We start from the raw sequence: 21,245 nt of genomic DNA on the forward strand, positions 1-21,245 counted from the left end.
ACTGAGACGTATGTGTGTGAAACTGAGGCATTATATGTGTGTGAAACTGAGACTTGTGTGAAACTGAGACGTATGTGTGTGAAACTGAGACATTGTATTTGTGTGAAACTGAGACATTGTTTTTGTGTGAAACTGAGACATTGTATTTGTGTGAAACTGAGACATTGTATTTGTGTGAAACTGAGACATTGTATTTGTGTGAAACTGAGACATTGTTTTTGTGTGAAACTGAGACATTGTATTTGTGTGAAACTGAGACATTGTATTTGTGTGAAACTGAGACATTGTTTTTGTGTGAAACTGAGACATTGTATTTGTGTGAAACTGAGACATTGTTTTTGTGTGAAACTGAGACATTGTATTTGTGTGAAACTGAGACATTGTTTTTGTTTGAAACTGAGACATTGTATTTGTGTGATACTGAGACGTATGTGCGTGAAACTGAGACATTGTATTTGTGTGAAACTGAGACATTGTTTTTGTGTGAAACTGAGACATTGTATTTGTGTGAAACTGAGACATTGCATTTGTGTGATACTGAGACGTATGTGCGTGAAACTGAGACGTATGTGTGTGAAACTGAGACATTGTATTTGTGTGAAACTGAGACGTATGTGTGTGAAACTGAGGCATTGTGTGTGTGTGTGTGAAACTGAGACGTGTGTGAAACTGAGACGTATGTGTGTGAAACTGAGACATTGTATTTGTGTGAAACTGAGACATTGTATTTCTGTGAAACTGAGACGTATGTGTGTGAAACTGAGATATTGTATTTGTGTGAAACTGAGACGTATCATAATGTGTGTGAAAATGAGACATTGTATTTGTGTGAAACTGAGACGTATGTGTGTGAAAACTCCCTAATTACCCTGCCATATTACCCCGTCAAGATGCAATATATAGAATCTGTCTCTGAGGATTCTGTCTCATTGTGTTTTCGAACGATAGATGAATCATACACCTTCTAAAACACCAACCAGCAAACACCGCGACCATATGGTGTTGCTACAACAGTCATGTGAGATCTATTAACGTTAGTGCATGCTTTTGTGCAAATAACACAAGATTTCATTTCTACAGTAATGAAATCTGCTCTTCTTTGTAAATAATGCACGCGGTCCGTACACATCGTTCAACACTCGCTCTCTCCACCCTTAGAGCTATATACATCATTTTAAAATTAACATACATTGTCTTTACACGGCCAATGAGTCATACACTGTACATCCCTTTGAAACAAATCCAGATTCTTGTTTTGACACCTTCCCTTTGGTTACATGACCATACCAGAATCCTATTGAAAAAAAGCATTTGCAATTTTGACACCATCCCTGAATGATTTACTCGTTCCTTTGAAAAGAACATATGCGTTTTGGAAGCCTATCGTGGATTATATACCGTGTGATGAAGTCGCAGTTTCTATCTAGCTTATGATAGGCCTTGTGACATGTAATTCGATCCATCGAGGCTAAACGACGATGAATAGAGTCGTTAAGACGTCGAGCACAAGCTCCGTCAGGTCGTTAACGCTAATTGACGGACATTGGATGTGCTATAAGATAGACGATTTACTTTGACATCCGGGCAATATTGCCGACATGCTTCGTTGCTAAGCACCAGGGGTTAAGTTAAAGGTGTAGGATTCAGTTTTTGATGTAAAGAATTAACATGTTCTTCGGTACAATGTATGTTAAAAAGAAACATTTATTAAAAACATTGTGTGTGGTATATTATGAACATTGTGTAGTTACTTTCCACAAAATGCGAGGGAAAATACACATAGCGCAGAGTGCTTGTCGTAAGAGGCGACTAACGGGATGCATGTCATCGTGGATCGGTGCTCATGATGTTAATCACTGGATTGTCTCGTCCAGACTCGATTATTTACAGACCGCCGTCATATAGCTGGAATATTGCTGAGTGCGGCGTAAAACAACAAACAAACAAACAAACAAACAAAACGTACCCTGGTACGAATAACGAAGCTGATTGAATAGTGAGCTTCATTTCAAGTTTCAAGTTAAACTATTCACAAGTTCATATTGTTCTCGACTTGTTGTCCAGACTCGATTATTTACAGACCACCGTCATATAGGTGCAATATTGCTTTGTGCATCAAAAGTGATGCGTTAAACATCAAACAAAACAAACACATGGCTCAGAATGAAGACATTAAATCTATTATTCATAGCGTTCATAGTATTCATTATGTTCGAGCCTACCTATGATTGACTACGTTGGTGGAGAGTTTTAAACATACTCCCCTCCGAGTTTCACACACTTTGCCAGCAATGCTGGAGTGTTTGGATCCCAATAGAGTGACAGGCATCCGCCTCGTGGTGTAAAAGGTCCTGGTAATGGCGTCATAATTATTTGCATGAAAAAAAGTTCCTCCTCAAATTTGGGAAGAGGTGGACAAAATCTGGTAAATACGGAGGATGTTCGAGATCAAAGCCACAGTCATCCATTGCAGCCATGGCGACAAAAACTTGTGTATGGGCGCATTGTCCTCGTGGAACAACACACCTTTACTGAAAGTCTAGACTTGATAGTCTCACGCAGTTGCCTAAGCAGAGTAGAGCATACATTGACTATTCATGGTCTAGCATTTCAGAAGGTGGTCCGCCAGTACCATTTCTTTGGACTCCTAGAAGACTAAAGCCATCACTTTGCCAGCTGATGGAACTTGCCCTCGTCCAAGGAGGAGATGTTAAATATTTCCACGGGTTTGAATGTTGTTTAATTTTTGACTGAGAATTGTGAACCTAAGAACCGAATGGGTTTACAAATCGCTCAACAAAATCAGTTCTGTCAGCTTTAAAACGGTTGGGGGGTTGATGTCAGTTACATTCAAAATATCAAAGCTTGAGAATAATCAATCTCGACTATCTGCCGAAAGAAGTCGTAGCAGTCATATTTGTGATGTCAATTATATGAAGGGTTCACTGATAACCAATGATGATAACAAGTGTTCGCGAAACGGGTAAGCATGTCCTGCCCTACCGGTTGCACCCGCAGTTTCATTAAAAAGGACAGTGTCTCTTTGTTGCCTAACGCCGCACTGGGCCATGTTCCAGCATTATGATGGGAGCATTAAACAATCGAGTCCGGGGTATGTCAAGACGTAAATCAAAACATCAAAGCTTGTGTGCTATGCATATTCTTAATTCACATAAACAGAAAAGAATACAGTGAACTACGGTTATAACGAACTCAAAGGGACCACTAATTTTAGTTCGTAATAACCGTAGTTCGTTATAAGCATATATACAGCATATATGTAACAAATGGCCGGGACTAAAATATCAGTTCGTTATATCGGTCAGTTCGTTATAAGCGTGTTCGTTATAAACGCAGTTAACTGTATCAAGGCCAATTGTGAGCTCCTAAAAATATATATCTAGGTTGCGGCAATACAACACGAACAGGAATTGTTACACATGAGTTTGTCAACAGCCGGCTATAAACCTTTACAGTGCCGCATACATTCATTAGTATTCTAAGGAGGAAAGACCCCCGTCCGACCTAAGTATTTCCCCACTGTGTTATTTGCAATTGCATGATAGCTACATTCTGGAAATAAGACCCGGAAATACAGCTTGGCGCCTGTTTGTCTTCATCAACACTTTCAGAAGTAATCGTGCCTTGTATACGAAAAAAGAGTTCTGACCTTAAAACCACTTGCTACTGATGATATCCAAGCAAACATGCTAAACGAATTCATTCTTACACTGAAGCAAACTGAAATGAAAGGCTAGTGTATTTTAACCAAACTGTAAATTTGTTATTCTGAATAATTCAGATAAATCTGTATATTACAAATATATCACTCAAACAAAGTTATATAAGGCACCGCTATTTGTTGTGTCGTGTTGCTTCCCTTCGGCGTGCCAGAAACCAACGATCGTGGGTTCAAATCCATAATTCGCTGTGGTTATGTTTCTGGGTTTGTCAGCACCAGAGAAGACCTCCTGGGTTTCATCAAAGTGTTAAACGTCTCAGACCTGCATCACTTCGAGATTTCCTCCCACTTCCTGACACGCCGTGATATAACTGGAATACTCAGTCACTCACTCATTAAAACATCACTCAAATGAAAGGAGGAGATTGGTGTTTTGTTTTTGTCATGAAGAGATTTTCGTGAGTGAGTGAGTATGGTTTTACGCCGCTTTTAGCAAAATGCTAGCTATATGTGTTTCGCAAATTGTACCCATGTTGGGAAACGAACCCTGGCATTATGCGTGACGAGCAAACGCGCTTAGCACTAGGCTACCCAACCACCAACCTTTTGTTGACTCGGGGGCATTTTGCTGAATAATCAATAAGCTATTTTTTAAAATATTCTTTGGTCTTTCCTCACAACGTTTTTCCACAGAAATATTTGCAAAAGTATCACAGGGACATTTGCATGATAGGTAATGTTTTTTTGTGTTAAACAGTTCAATCAGAATATGGAAAATATACGCTTCAGCGCTGTTGTGTCAAACTCGAAGGAACCCGATACAGAGTTCGACACATCCGAATGTTTCTCAACGTCGATCACAACATCAAAAGAATGATATCGAATGTAAGAAAACAGTACTGACTGAACCAAAATGGCAGAGAGCCTTAAAACAGAAAGTTTTATTTTGTCAAAAAGGTTTCAATCAGAATATCTAAATGTTCATCTTAGACGTCGTCCTGCCTCCATCAAGACAGATAAAGATGAAACTATTTTCCAATTCCAATTTTGGCAATAATATAAAAACTTAGCTTGTAATTGTTCAAGCTTTAATATCCAAATAACTGAAATTTATCACGCAAGCACTTTACTGTGGAGAATATACCATGTCCGTGACTAAATCTATATTTCTTCTTCTCCTTCGTCATCATTTGAGCCTATTCTTGGATACAGGGAGACTGCTCGTCTCAATCTGAAGCTTTCTGGACGGCACAGTCAATAATGTATTGTGTTCTGTTTTCAAATACCATCTCAAGACCACTCCGTAGAAATGAAAATTCGAGTTCGTAATTTACTCTTTGACAGCTGTTATTCATCAGTTGTCGATTAACATCCATACCCGAATATGTGTGTCCCAAATATGTTTTCGATTTAGCAACTTCTGTCAACTGCAGAACAAAGTCTCATGTCCCGGTTCTCTTGACGGAGTTGGTCCTAATCTGTTTAAATGCTCTCACTGAAGTCGTGTCTTTCGGTTGAGTTTGCTGATGCCTTTAGAACAAATATTGACTCTTTCCGAGCTGCTTCTATAAATTTACTATGCTACAATGTTATGGCAATGCAGCCACGATAACATCCCACATCGACGTGTTTCGTATTCAGTTTAATCGCAATTCCTATAGGGAGCTTGTCCGTCGTGTTTGCTCATTTAAATTTCATTTTCCGCGTTGAAAGATTCCCTGCAATTTTATGCGACATTGTGTAAAACCTCTATCAGTTTTCTGCATTTCTTCTATTGCGTGCACGTTAATTATGTTCCATATTGAAAAAAACTAAATAGAATATTGTAAGCAGATAAGAAGGCCTCGCTTTCTGGTTCATATGATCTCTGACGTGAGGGAAGCATTGAAACGAACACAATGGTATCATTGTATCAAGTAATGGACGCTCGTGTTCACCCATGGTGGACCACATTGTATTGTGTGGCAGCGATGTTCAATTCCTCCGCTATTTGCCTTCATTGTGAAACTCCAATAAAAAATATCTCCAATTTGGTCTATGCGTGTATTGATTCCGATTTAGTCTGATTTAGTTACTATTGAGATTACACCACCGCACTGATTACCGTGCTCGGTGCTACAGTGAAAAGACCTCATAATTGCGATAAATTGACATAAAAAACATTTAAGGATCAGCAATTTTAATGTTACTTGTTTAATATTTAGAATACGTGTATATTATTACCAAAGTAGCACTGAATCATTGATAAATACACATTGTTTGTATCTTTAAATATTCTCTTAAACTAAAACCTAAAACTGGAACACAACCAAGCCATCTTAATCCTGGTTGATAAGGACTGGCCGCAACTTGGTTATTTTCTTTTAATCTAAACTGTTTGCACAGCTGTCTTCTACGGTCTAGACCATGTGTAATAAGAAATCACACCACACAGGGTCACCGCAGCCTAATAACGTTAAACAAGCAGCATCTCTGAAAGCTCGATGGTACATAAATATTTCTTGAATGATATATGTCTGGAATACACAGAGTTAATTAGACACGATATGGTCTCTATCTATGATTCATAATGTTTTCTTACAGCCATGGTCCCTTTTGAAGAACAGTCTCCGATGTTACCAAGGCAATTGAGAGAATTAATAACTTTCGTCTTAAATATGAGGTTGTACGGTACGGTTACAGAAACAACCTATGGACGTCCACACAAACGGCACATTATTGGCACAAGGAATATTGAAGAAGAGGTACAACCGTCACTCAACTGGAAATTGATACTAATAACATGCACCACAAAGATTCCAATCTTGAATCTAGCCATCGTGACCTTTGAGATTCTATTTCGAGAAAGGTTGTCGTACAATGACTGGCATAAATGCATAAAAGGTAAAATCCCATGTCTCATTCAGACAATTATCATACATAGGACATTGATAATCATCATTGAACACTTGATCTAAATTGGTGAAACGACATTGGAAATGCAGGGCCAATATAGTCGACTGAATTAGTCATGTAAGAACCATAAGATTTCTGACGGTTAACGTCATACTGAAACTAGAAAACCAATAACTTGTATTGATTAACTGTAAATGTATGTAAATATGGCAATGGGATTGCATGGAAATGGCAATTTTAAGGAGATTGGGTTCATTTTTTTCTTATCATTGTACAAAGCCTTACACATTTTCTCAATGTTTATCTTTTGGTCAGTAAGTGAACACCTACCTGTGTCCTACCTGACAGCCGCTCGGGTCATTGTTGTAGTGTCGCCGCTTAAGTTACACATAGGTCTGAAAAACAGCAAACATTTATTTAAAGTATTTGTGCACATATCAAGTTATCAAGGTAAACATCAAAGTTGTATTTGAAATGTATGAGTGTCACACATGGTGATTTTTCACCCATAAGGTCCCTAAATCTCATGGTTGGTCACATACGTTAAACATGGAAACAAATGTAGACTCTACATTCATGGCCAACTCGCCGTCTTGTCACAATGGCATTGCAACATGGTCTGTAGATGTCTATCGCTGAGAGCAGGATTATGCACAAGGATAACCACATATAAACACTACAGTAGTACACTCCCCCGATCAATACAGCATTGCACAGTATTATATATCTTTCCCCTTATCCCAACAGCACCTCTCAGTATTACATAAACGTTTCTCTAATTCCCAATGACATTGGGGGCGGTCCGGTAGCCTAGTGGTTAAAGCGTTCGCTCGTCAAGCCGAAGGCCCGGGTTCGATTCCCGACACGGGTACAATGTGTGAAGCCCATTTCTGGTGTCCCCCGCCCGGGTTCGATTCGCCAAAAGATACCAAAAGACATTAAGGTCTTAAACAAGGACTGGTCGGCTTGGAGTCAGTTTACTGACTCTATGTGGGGTATATTAAACTGTGGCATGATATCTCAGAGACCTAGCACTATGGATCACACACACACACACACACACACACACACACACACACACACACACACACACACACTCCATAAGTGCAATAATCTTGAACGCGACGTTAAACCCCATTTCGCCTTACCTCATATTACATTATTATGATATTAACTCCTCCCTTACCCCAAAAGCATTGTACCATCATGTACAGTATTCATCTATACCTAGTTACATTGCTCGTGTATTGTATGTCCTCTTCACTAATCCCAAAACATCGTTCTAATATGATACCAACTCTCCCCTAATCCCAAGAACAATGTACCAGTGTGTACATCTTTCCTCCAAGCTCTGTACCATTGTACTAATGTTTGCAGTTGTCCTCTAATCACAACATCATAGATTTATCTCTCCTCAGTCCAATAACACTCTACCAGTGTACACAACGTGTTTCTAAATCCGATTCCACTGCGTTGGTGTTTACACATCTCCCTTAAGCTTAATAGCTTTAACTATTATTTTCGTTTCTACTTTAACCCCATTACCATTGCTACGGTACTTACAACACTGCTTTAAGCCCTTTACCATTGCACCAATAGTCACAATTCTCGTTTCAGCCCAACAGCACAGCACCGATATTTACAACTCTTCTTTACGACTAACAACACTAAACCATGTCCATAGCTACAATAACTCGCCTTAGAGCCCAACAACACTGCACAAGTAGAGACAGCTCTCCTTTAAGCTCAACAACACTTAACCAGTATTGACAACTCTCCTGTAAGCCCAACAACATTGCACAAGTATGGACATCTCACCTTTAAGCTCAACACTGCACCAGTATTGACAACTCTCCTTTAAGCCCAACAACGCTGCACCAGTATTGACGACTCCCCTTTAAGCCAAACAACACTGCACAAGTATTGACAACTCTCCTTTAAGCCAAACAACACTGCACCAGTATTGAAACTCTCCTTTAAGCCCAACAACATTGCACAGGTAATGACAACTCTCCTTTAAGCCCAACAACACTGCACAAGTATTGACAACTCACCTTTAAGCCCAACACATGATAGGGTTACATGATGCAAGGTCTGAGTAAAGCTTTCAACACGTTTTACGGAAGACATGTGAAGTACATTTCCAAATTTGACAAACATTATCGCTCATGCAATCCCCCATTTTGACTTTTACCATATGTTTCCTTGATTTGCAACTGGACATTTGACTTGAGACGCCTAGTATCATTACTTCTTTTTAATAATTCATAGATTATTGCACTTAATTTGTTTGCTTGTTTCTATTTAAACGCCACACTCAGCAATATTCCAACTTTATGGCGGTAGCCTGTAAATAATCAAGTCTGGACCAGACAATCCAGCAATTGACATCATGAGCATCGATCCATGCAATTGGGATACGATGACATGCATCAACCAAGTCAGCGAGCATGACCACCCGATCCCCTTAGTCGCCTCTTACAAGCGTGTTACTGATGTAGTCAGAAACGTACAATATGTTATTATTGTAACTTAAGCAAGGGTTCTGTCGCTTTTATTTACAGAGAAACTAAATTTAGGTAGTTATTAGAACGCAGGGGTCATGGTGGAAGATGTCGCCTGACTACGTTAAGACATGCTGCCACTGATGGTAGACAGGTTCGTTACTGATAGCTTTGACTCAAAGTTACATCATGTTGTTTTTGATAGTGCAGCTAGACCATTGTGTTTCTGCGAGGTGTGAATACGTGTATGAGAATAGGTCGTAAAACCCTTAAACCATTTACAATAGTGAGTGAGTTTGGTTTTACGCCACTTTTAGCAATATTCCAGCAATATCACGGCGGGGGACACCAGAAATGGGCTTCACACATTGTACCCATGTCTGGGATCGAAACCGGGTCTTAGGTGACGAGTGAACGCTTTAACCACTAGGCTACCGGACCGCCCCTCACTTACAATACATGTTCAAAAGAAATATATGAAAAACAACACTCATGAATCGTTTTGAAACACCAAGTGCCAAATTACAGGTTCTCTCGTCCAGAGATATAAGATATTCATTGAATCCATTGCTATTTATTGGCTTGCATTGATAAACGAACGTAAGTCTAGATACGATGTCGTCACATTGTATTTAAAAGTACGTGGATTTCAGACAGCATATATTCTCCACAGATTTTCGTAATAATACCAAGATAGTTTATTCCATTACGCAATTCATAGAACAATATGAACCTTTGAATAGTTTAACTTGAAATGAAGCTCACTATTCAATCAGCTTCGTTATTCGTACCAGGGTACGTTATGTTTGTTTGTTTGTTTGTTTGTTGTTTTACGCCGCACTCAGCAATATTCCAGCTATATGACGGCGGTCTGTAAAAAATCGAGTCTGGACCAAACAATCCAGTGATTAATATCATGAGCATCCACGCAATTGGGATCGATAACATGTATCAACCAAGTCAGCGAGCCTGACCACCCGATCCCGTTAGTCGCCTTTTACGGCAAGCATGGGTTGCTGAAGACCTATTGTACCCCGGATCTTCACGGGCCACCTGGATACGTAGATGTCAAACATGAACATATGCCAACAAGCGACAATAGATCTGATTATGTAAACAATGTGATTCATGTTGTAGAACTTGTTGATTGTGCCTACATGTATGTCATGCTGATTAGATCTTTAATGCATGACCTTCAATAATGATGCTGAGTATACGACTGTTACATATTATTATGAAACTATTCGTATTGCGGCATCGCTAAGTAATCAGACAGATTCAGATCCAAACTGTACGCTCATAATGACCTTTTCAAACGTTGAGTGGCATATTTCAGCTGTATAATCATGACTCTATGTTACACAGTCTGGAAAAGGTCAAACCGTTTTAGGCAGCATGAGCGACGCTTCATTGTGTCAGAATACGCCAACACACATTAAGTCATGTCAAACATTGTAAGCATCTTTCACCATTGGATTCATATTCCACGTGTGAGTGAGTTGGGTGTAACGTCGCTTTTAACAGTATTCCAGTTATATCGCGGCGTGTCAGCTCAATGTGGGAGGAAAGCCCGAAGTGATGCAGGTCTCGAACGTTTACCACTTCGGTGAAACCCACGAGCACGGGTATGGTGCTGACAAACCTAGAAACATAATCGGGACGAACCGGGATTCGAACCCACAATCATACGTTTCTGGCGTGCCGAAGGGACGCAACTCTGCACAGTAAATCGCGGCGCCTTAGACGACTGTGCCACTGGAGCCCCCTCCACGACCAGAATTGGTACAGGGGATATATCCTACCAATAATCCCATAGGTCTTAATGAAGTAAAAGTAAGATATTCTTTTCCCTTTTTTCCAACCACTTTAAACTATCAACCAACAGTGTTCGATTTTAGTGATCTCGGGTTGGAATCCAAGAATCGTCCTCATGATTCTTGTTTCTTCAACATCATTCTTGGGTGGTGGGGTAGCCAAGTGGTTAAAGCGTTCACTCGTGGTTACAGGGTTCGATTCCCAATATGAGTACAATGAACAACAATTTTTGGTCTCACGCCGTGATTTTGCTGGAATATTGCTAAAAGCGGGGTGAAAACATATTCACAAATATGCTATACCTACAAGTGTCTAATGTACAAGCTTGTTGTCGAGAAAAACGCCATTTTCCCATGAAAAATATGTTTCAGCAGGACATTTAATTCGTGTCACTTCTAATTACAAAAGGGCGAACATTTAACAATTGATTCAACGTGGTCATGGTGACGAGGAAGAGCAAACCATATTATTCTCGGCAGCTCATCTTGCTTGAAAATACAACTTTAATAGTGTTTAAAGCGACGTTAAACCCAACTCACTCACTCACCCTAATCCCCACACACCAAATCACCCACTCACCACCTCTTTCAAGCCATTGTGCGAATACTGTTTTCACAAACTGTTTGTTAGGGTATTTCACACCATAGGAGTTTGAAAAGCAAACTTCAGCTAAATAATGCATGGATGGAAAGTTATTAAAGATAGAACAACAAACATTAACACACGTATCATATAGATATTCATTGTTAGGTACTATGAATAGAATATCCAATTGAACCTCGTTGTGTCGAACTCTTGGGGACCTGGTGAAAAATTCGAGTTATCCGGAGTTCTAGACATGAAGAAAATATTAATGTTAATTGGGATACTTGGAACTCCCAAATATATTCGAGACAACCGGAAATTCGACATATCCAATTTCGACACAACGAAGTTCGACTGTAAAATGAAGGGAGTTTATTTGAGAGTGCATTGGATTGTGAATGCTACTAAGATTTTCATCTGGTGTGTGTGTGTGTGTGTGTGTGTGTGTGTGTGTGTGTGTGTGTGTGTGTGTGTGTGTACATGTGTGTGTATGTGTGAGGGCGGGTACGTGTATGAGTGGGCGATAGGACAATTAGATAATGTCACCAATGCATCAAAATGCTGAGACGCCGTGAGAGACTCGGTAAGCTGTGCTTCTTTTCTGTTAATTCATCAATTATTTATGATCCTCTTTAAACATGTATATATCTGCATAATGGAAACAGTAGGTCGACATAACCGAAGTAAGACCCACACACATACAACCCATGTTTCACGCATCGAATTTCCATATAATTCCCTAGACATTAAGTCATGATCGACAGCGGCAATAATCGGTAGTTAACAACGACACGAGTTGTCGCATTTGTTAAACGCAGGCAGGACAATATTGCATATCGCATTCAAATTACCTTTTTAATTAATGGGTTTAATGACGCGATCGACTATGGAGATCTTAAGTGGAACTTTCAGTTGGCAATCCATCAAGAGATAATCAAATCATCGCATTTAGCTGTATTCCATCAGAAATGGGCTTGTCGAGTAGAGTCGAGCATGCTCTCTTATCGACGTAGACTTCAAAGTTTGTTTGTGTGTGTCTTCGCAATTGGGATAGGATGACATACATCAACCAAGTCAGCGCGCTTGACAACCCGATCCTGTTAGTCGCCTCGTGGGAGAAGCATGGGTTAGGACAGGTCTTCAGCAACCCATGCTTGTCGTAAGAGGCGACTATGCTTGTGGTAAAATGTGACTATGCTTGTGGTAAGAGGCGACCAACGGTATCGGGTGGCCAGGCTCGCTTACTTGGTTGATGCAGGTCATCATATTCCAATTGCGTGGATCGATGCTCATGAAGTCAGTCACTGGATTGTCTGGTCAAGGCTCAATTATTTACAGAACACCGTCATATAGCTGGAATATTGCTGGGTGCAACAAACAAACAAACAAAAATCAAAGTATACGTCATACGTCGGACGACTTATTAGGATCATCTTCATGAATATGATACTGGCAAGCAGAACTTGCGGTTTTAATCCTAGTAATATTGCAGTGCGTTGAACACAATGCCGCAAGCTATGCTTTGGAGTCAAACACAGACTCCGGGAATAGCCAACGCACTGCCCACTGTGCTAAACAATCACTCTTAACGTGTGAATTGACCACATGTATACAGTTGAACCCCATTAAACCTGACAGAAAATGTCAATTCAAACGTCCGGATTTACAGAATCCCTAATTAGAGAACAATGGTTCAGTAATGTCTAATGTATATGTACACGTCCAACACAACTGGGTTGTATACCACATAGGTCCGGAAGAACGAGACGTCATCGTATACAATGTCCCCGATTCATGTCAGAGTGACACCATCCTTGTCTATTGATCTGTCACTCAGTTTGTAATGCTTTCATCTACGACCATTCATCTGAGACCTGACCAATGTAAACACTGGGGAAGTCTACACATGAGAAGTCTAAATTACTTCTGACCCAGATAGCACCTTCGGAAGTTCCCACAGGGCATTTGGCCGCTCTTCAAAGAAGATTAGAACTTCAGTTGACAAGATGGAGAAGCAACATCCAGCACTGAACATTCAGCATCCGGGAAACGCCCGGATGAGGCAATCTTATCAAAGGCAATGATCGCTTAAGGTCTGTTCCAGATCAAATTCTAAATGAAATATCCGCCCCGTGTTAAGGTGGCAAATTCAACATCATATGATTGATTACATACATCTTTAAAGACGACGCCAGAGAGAAAAGGATATTTTCCTTATGATCACAAGGTTTGATTTTTTTCTAATCAGGAACGTTTCACCTTCCAAGTGAAAATGTGTGTGTTTTACGTCTGTATCCACTTTTCCTCAGAAGCAGCGTTATAATCTGCCTTCAAGAAACTCGGATGTAATGTGTTCTCTGAACTAGATCATCACCCAAACAGTAACAGTACATCTAACTTGATCGATCGGATGCGAAGAAATGTGAAAGATGAAACATAATTTTTGTGTTGTAATTCGTCCGCTCATTGAATTGTTAAAAATAAAGCATTTGGAAAGGGAGCGACCACTTGATATTCGGGGGAGGGGATACAAGAAATAGACGCAACAAAGCAATTCCCAAAATCAGAAGAAATTTCAACTAAAAGCAGGGCCCAAGCACTATTCCGAATATATCAAAATCATGCTTAGTACGATTCCGAATATATCAGAAGCATGCATAGTACTATTCCGAATATATCAGAAGCATGCATAGTAGTATTCCGAATATTTCAAAAGCATGCATAGTACTATTCCGAATATATCAGAAGCATGCATAGTACTATTCCGAATATATCAAAAGCATGCATAGTACTATTCCGAATATATCAGAAGCATGCACGGTACGATTCCGAATATATCAAAAGCATGCATAGTACTATTCCGAATATATCAAAAGCATGCACGGTACGATTCCGAATATATCAGAAGCATGTATAGTACGATTCCGAATATATTAGAAGCATGCATAGTACTATTCCGAATATATCAGAAGCATGCACGTTACGATTCCGAATATATCAAAAGCATGCATAGTACTGTTCCGAATATATCAAAATCATGCAAAGTACGATTCCGAATATATCAGAAGCATGCATAGTACGATTCCGAATATATCAAAAGCATGCATAGTAGTATTCCGAATATTTCAAAAGCATGCATTGTACGATTCCGAATATATCAGAAGCATGCTTAGTACGATTCCGAATATATCAGAAGCATGCATAGTACGATTCCGAATATATCAAAAGCATGCTTAGTACGATTCCGAATATATCAGAAGCATGCTTAGTACGATTCCGAATATATCAGAAGCATGCATAGTACTATTCCGAATATATCAAAAGCATGCATAGTACGATTCCGAATATATCAGAAGCATGCATAGTACGATTCTGAATATATCAAAAGCATGCATAGTACGATTCCGAATATATCAGACGCATGCTCTCTCTCTCTCTCCCTCTCTCTCTTTCTCTCTCTCTCTCTCTCTCTCTCTCTCTCTTCCCAGCACAACAAGCATAACAGGATTTCAGCTTCTACACATCTCGCCCTTAATGTAAATACAGGACCTCTGACGTCATAACATTGCTAATAAATGCTGTGTTGACGTCACATGCCAGGTTTGCTGACTTAAATCACACGAACCATCCTAGCTATTGACAAGATTTCTTGATATGTCCAGCAATTACTTGTAATACCCTATTTTCACTCACGCCATTATTCAATCACTTTCTGTAACACAGTCCCTGCTATATATGAGCCAAATTGTTCCCAATTTCTGCTTAACCGACCTTACATAAAAGTTCCAATTGTGTACTTCCTGCGTATGAAAGAAACTCAGTAATGAATTTATAGTAACATTATTTATATACAAGCTTGCATGCCTTCTCGTAGATCTCGCCATTGTAGACGAGTGCCGCTGTGTGTATCGATTAAGAAATCTCCTGAGAACCTTGATTAAGATTGATCCTGGTTCAATGAAACGGATCGAAGTATATGGGACCAAGGAAGGAAGGGGCACACTGCCTAGTCTCGAGGGACCCATACCAGTGAACATCTTTAAGAGATATTATCGAATCTCTCCCCGAGGCATTGCGGAGGCCTTTTCTACACAAGAACCTAAGATTGATAAAATCACCTCAGCGCCCGGAGAGTACAAAAGGGAAGCAACTCCGACGCGAATCCCCAGGCTAAGAGCTATAAATTCTATTTTCTGGCTGCTCCCCACAAGGAAATTACATTTTACAACCCATTTCCTCACTTTCTTCGGCCCCCAAAACTTGATTTCATGTTAAATGAATCGAAGGGTCCTTTTTGTTGTAATGATGAAATGACGAGGGTTAGACAACCTCCCTCGTCTGTAAGCCACACATTATAATCAAGATCGAGTACCAATATGTAAGTGACTTAATAAACGAATCTATTTGTCACAGTTTTCAAGCATCAGCATTAACTCAAGGCTGTAAAAGTCGTGTGAAAGCCCTCGGTTTTTTTTAATTCAAGCGTGAGTTACAAATCGAAACAAATGTAGTGTACACGTATGGTTCAAACATCCTATGCACTCATATAACGAACTTCAAGGTATCTGTTAAATTCTATTCGTTATAGCCAAGATCGGTTTTACAATAGTCTAACATTGTTCACCACTTCTACTGAATTCAAATTCGTGATATCGGAAATTTGTATTTTCACACGATTTGTCCTCTGTACAGTGAATTCAAATTAAATCCCTGATATCCGAAGATCGTTTTTGACACAAGATAAACGTTACTAACTTCAAAGGAATTAAAATCGATTTTGGTGTCGTTGATGAATCATTATATCAAGCTTTGTATATCAATACAGCTAAGGACATGCTGTACAATACATTATTTTTTTAATTTGAAGTTGACACGATATACGGCTTTTCCATTGGACGAGAGGTCGGTCACATGACCGCGAAATTGACGTTCATAAGTGTATGAACGACACAATTTGACGTTCATACGTTTTTCACGAGACCGTGTTCTTGAAATGACGTAAACACTGACGGACTTCTTCCACATTCCTGGGGAAACCCCTGGGATTTCCCTAGAACGAAAACATACATAAGCATTATTTCTGATCATTTAGAACCTTTTATCTTGGTCTCAGCCTTTCAGTATACATTGAGAAATGTAAGCGAGCTTGACTGCATGATTGTATACGAATTTCCTCGCTACGGCCCATCCTAATGAACAAACGAAAAAATGCACATCCAAACTATCGTCATTATCGACTCAATCTGTGTCTAGGCTGACAGTGGCCGTCTCCGGCAATCTACGAATTTACCTTAGTGTCTGTTTGACGCATCTTTAATCACCTTTCAATAATCGGTCTGTTGATCAATGATGACTAACACATGTAACCGCCACAGGTTCATTAACAACTTAATCCTCCCGTCACGTTTATCGTGTCGGCCATTTTGACGTTTTGTACTTGATGTTAAGGTATTACGACGCGCTGTCTTTGTGACTGTCTTACTGAGGTAGTTCTTTACATACCTTTCTCATCTAATGGTGTTATTATTTGAACACATGTGTTGGGTAAGATGTTTCTGAAGAGCAAGTTGTGCAACCATACACCCATGTCACCTCTCTTTATGGGGAACTATTTTACTCCGCGATATAGCTGGTTGTTGTATGGCTGTCAGTGTAAACATGAAGTCACACGTACTAAATAAAATTGTGTTTAGATCTTGGCCTACATCATTTGAGGTAAGAGGTTGTGATAAAAAAATTATAAGAATTGACTTTTACTTTGTGTGAGTTCATTGGAGTATGAACCTTCATAGAGTGAGGGCCAAACATTGTATGAACGTCGTCGCAAGCTCCGACGTTCATACAGTTTGGCCCTCACTCTATGAAGGTTCATACTCCAATGAACTCACACAAAGTGAAGGTCAATTCTTAAGTAAAGACAGAGAGAGGAATGTACTTTAGGGTTAAAATACAAAATTCGCTCTTTGAAGTCAATAAAACGTTTGACCCTAAATGGTCCTTTCTGCGGACCAAAAACATCAAAACTTTTCAAAAATGTCTCAGCAGTGTTCACATCTCATTGACAACGCCATGACAGTCCACATCAAGGTCATCTTGAGTATTGTCACATTTTTAATATCTGACAAGCGTCAGGCAACAAACACCTACTTTATCATTCAAATTGTATGAGAGGTGGATGCCACCGGTAGGGCAGGACATACTTCCTCTTTTCGCGAACACCTGGTGTCATCACTGATTTTCAGTGACCTATCCATATAATGTTCGCAGCTACTTTACCTTTAACGCGCAAATATTATCTATTACGGCAGATAATCGAGACTGGTTATGCTCTGGCTTTGACGTTTTATGTTAAAAGCGGACTGATGTACCTTCCGCCGTCGATGGCAGAAATGATATTTCGGCCACTTAGATACAATTTTAAGGTGTATCCCAAGCGTTACTGATAAATGTGTGATTGCAGCGTGTTGACAATTATCAGTTTGATATGTCAATTGCATTTTACATAACAGCGATACTAACATGTTATCATTAAAAGGTAACAATTTAAACATTTATTAAAAAATATATGCCATGCTATGTCAGTGAGACAGTGTTCATTATAATATAGTACTAATATAAACAACTACTACTTATATTACGACCAATTCTAATTCTACTACTGCTACTACTACTACTACTACTACTACTACTGCTGCTACTACTACTACTACTACTACTACTACTACTACCACTGCTTCTGCTACTACTGCGACTACTACTACTACTCCTACTACTACTTCTACTTCTTGTACTACTAAAAGTATCAATTATACAAAATGAACAATATCACAAGACACTGCTTAAAACTATATTATTATTATTATTATTATTATTATTATTATTATTATTTACAGATTAAAATAACAAATGCAGCAAGGAGGGTTTGGGTGATCCTGGCACAGTCAGGCTGGTTAGGTTCATCATCAGCTCAGGGCCCTTGCCCCCTCTACACGCAGCCCAAATAGCGAATGGGACTTCTTCCAGGAAGCGCTGCCTAGTCAAACCCAACCAGAACTTTTCGGAGAATGTGGTGACTCCCCAAAACCGCAGCTTTCTGCATTACCCAAATTGTCAGAAGGGATGTATTCCTGGTAGCAAACCCGGGTACTCTCCCAATGTCAGTCAACAGATTGGGAGGTTCCAAACCTAAGGCACCGAGAACAATGGGAGGTCGGACAACTTGGTACTTGGATGCAAGCGTGACATTTCGAAAGCGAGGTCCGCATATTTGCCATGTTTTTCCTGAATCATGTCAATCACATAAGTGTCAAAAGGGACAGAAACTTGACATAAATTATATACATGATTTCATTGGATTTATCAAAAAGGACAAGATCAGGTGTGTTAGTCCGGATACGTCTGAGACTGTAAACGGGCCTATTCCAAAGAAATTTGTTTTTATCAGTTTCAATGACGCCCTCTACATATTCTGGGTCGTACTATGGATGGACCTCTGTGTCAAAACCACAAAAATGGGAAGACGGTAATAAAATGATCGAGGTACACTATCATGTCGCTTAAGATACAGTGTTTGAGCCAAAGCTGGGCTTTCACTGACGATGTGTTGGACAGTCTCCTTAAATTCATTACATAACCTACATTTTTATTTACATTTTGATGCAAAATCACACATAGGCGGTTTCGAGTGGGAAATGACTGGTCCTGAGCAGCAAACAGAAAGCCTTCTGTTTCACTTTTCAGGCCAGCCGACTTCACCCAAGCGACGGACTCTGAGGGGTTGCTGACCTTCTCAACACACTGCACATAAACTCGATGCAGTTGTTTGTTCAGATAGCCTCTCCTTGACAAACTGAATCTGGGCCGACTTGATATGGCACTTCGCTTGGTTGAGATGACACTCTTTTCTGTACCGTCCAGCAGTACAGAACCATCAACAAAATCAACACCGACATTGAGATTATGTACCACATCCTTGGCTCGTTTACGAAAACTGTGGAATGCCTTGTTTTCACCACGAGTCTTGACATGCTTCACAAGAGGATCATCAGACAAATAAATGTGTGCAAAAGTGCACCAAAAATTCTATCATGAAGACCCTCCACATTATCATTATTATTAGTATCATTATTATTATTATTATTATTATTATTATTATTATTATTATTATTATTATTATCATCATCATTATTATATCAGGCATTTACAACATTTTTCAAAATAAAATTGAGACCGATTCAGGGGTGTGTTCGGTTGGATAATCAGGACGCTGTTCAAGCACAACACATGGAACCGTATTGTTTTCCCATCGTGAGCTAAAAGCACACTGTCAGGATAGAACTTTATGCTTATACCGCCCACCATGTTCGCCACTCAGCACTACGAGAATGTGCTTTATTTGATAACGTATAAAACAACCACCGCACCTCCAGAAACCATTGAGGAATAAAGGCATTCAACGTGATGACGACTCCAATTATACTAATACACTGGTTAATGTGAATAGGACCTTTGGCAATGCTCCTAGAAACGAGAACATAAACTCCAGCTACTTAATGTAGTCGCTGATGAACGTCGGGTAATGGATGTGTTTGGCATGTTTAATTACTTCGCCTGCAGTGAAATCGTCTATTAGGTGTAATCATTACAATACTTTATATGCACAACAAGAGAATTGTAACATGTTTGTGTTTTGACCGTATGGCCTTCTTTTTATGACATTCTTAGACCAGTACACAAATGTAAAGCAGTTGATAAATTCCTACTTAAATGGTGATGATTAATGTGACAGGTTTCGTTTTTATGTTGGATTTTTTTAATTTACACACTTTCATTATATATTTATATACAAGACCGAATTCGTGGTTTTTTGAATGGAGCACCCACACGAAGGTCAGTGGTTCGATGCCCGGCCGCATCTTTCTAAAAAATCTTATTCCAACCGTCACAAACACATGCGAAGGTAAATTAATGAAGTGGCATACACGTTTTGTAAAGTGGCATACTCATATTGACATGTATTAACCAAAATTGATTATGTTTATATTTGTTCCTTGGCAATTCCCATCCTCATCCTCATCCTCATCCCAAAACCCATCCCAATCGTCTCCCCTTCCAATTCCCAATCCACCCCCAACGCCATCCCTATGCCATCCCCTTCCCACCCCCATCTTATTCTCAACCCACACCACACGCTTCCCCTTCTCAACTGAGCCTCTTCCCATTGCATGTCAGAAACACATCTTGTGACCACCCTAGCGCCATACTGTCTCAAACAGAAGGTGCTGCAGAAGCCTACGGGGACAGTTTATCTGAAAAGGAATGGCATGGTTTATGTATTTCAGTCAGGATTACTACATCCAGATCTACAAGACCTTCACACGTGACGGGAGATGCAATGAGGTCAACGACATAACACTAATACGAGTTTAGTGGCATTGTCTTGTTTGGTATATCTGTTATTTTATTCAATGTGACGTATATGAGTTTCTGATATTTTATTGAATTGACATTTATGTTGAGTTTCAACAATCGTTGTTAAGGTAAAGCCAACTGGCGCATCGCTAGGGGAGGGGGGGGGGGGTTCAATCTGTTTGATTTGCCTTTGCGTGTGTTTGTGATGGGCGCGTCGGCGGACAGGATACGCTAACATGTCACTGGACTCTGTTTTTAGCCTTTGATTATGGAAATGGTTTTGACGCTCTTATTTGTTCAATTCCAGACAATTGTGTGCATCTCTTTATAAAAAATCTTGGATTCGACACCGA

General features: G+C 39.7%; 1 protein-coding gene across 4 annotated transcripts in view; it reads right to left on the reverse strand.

Annotated features, from left to right (window-relative positions):
• Window positions 1-21,245, reverse strand: part of LOC139470014 (5-hydroxytryptamine receptor-like) — a 189,605-nt gene that overhangs the window by 68,803 nt on the left and 99,557 nt on the right. For 3 of the 4 annotated variants that reach the window (XM_071252300.1, XM_071252298.1, XM_071252299.1), the window contains exon 2: window positions 6,908-6,972. The gene's annotated coding sequence lies outside the window, so the exon portion shown is untranslated. Of the gene's footprint in view, window positions 1-6,907; window positions 6,973-7,119; window positions 7,193-21,245 lie in introns of those variants that run through there. The other variant, XM_071252301.1, reaches the window with a different exon arrangement.

This window comes from Haliotis cracherodii, unplaced genomic scaffold (assembly GCF_022045235.1).
Source record: "Haliotis cracherodii isolate W230 unplaced genomic scaffold, xgHalCrac1.p SCAF_20, whole genome shotgun sequence".
NCBI classification, from domain to species: domain Eukaryota; kingdom Metazoa; phylum Mollusca; class Gastropoda; order Lepetellida; family Haliotidae; genus Haliotis; species Haliotis cracherodii.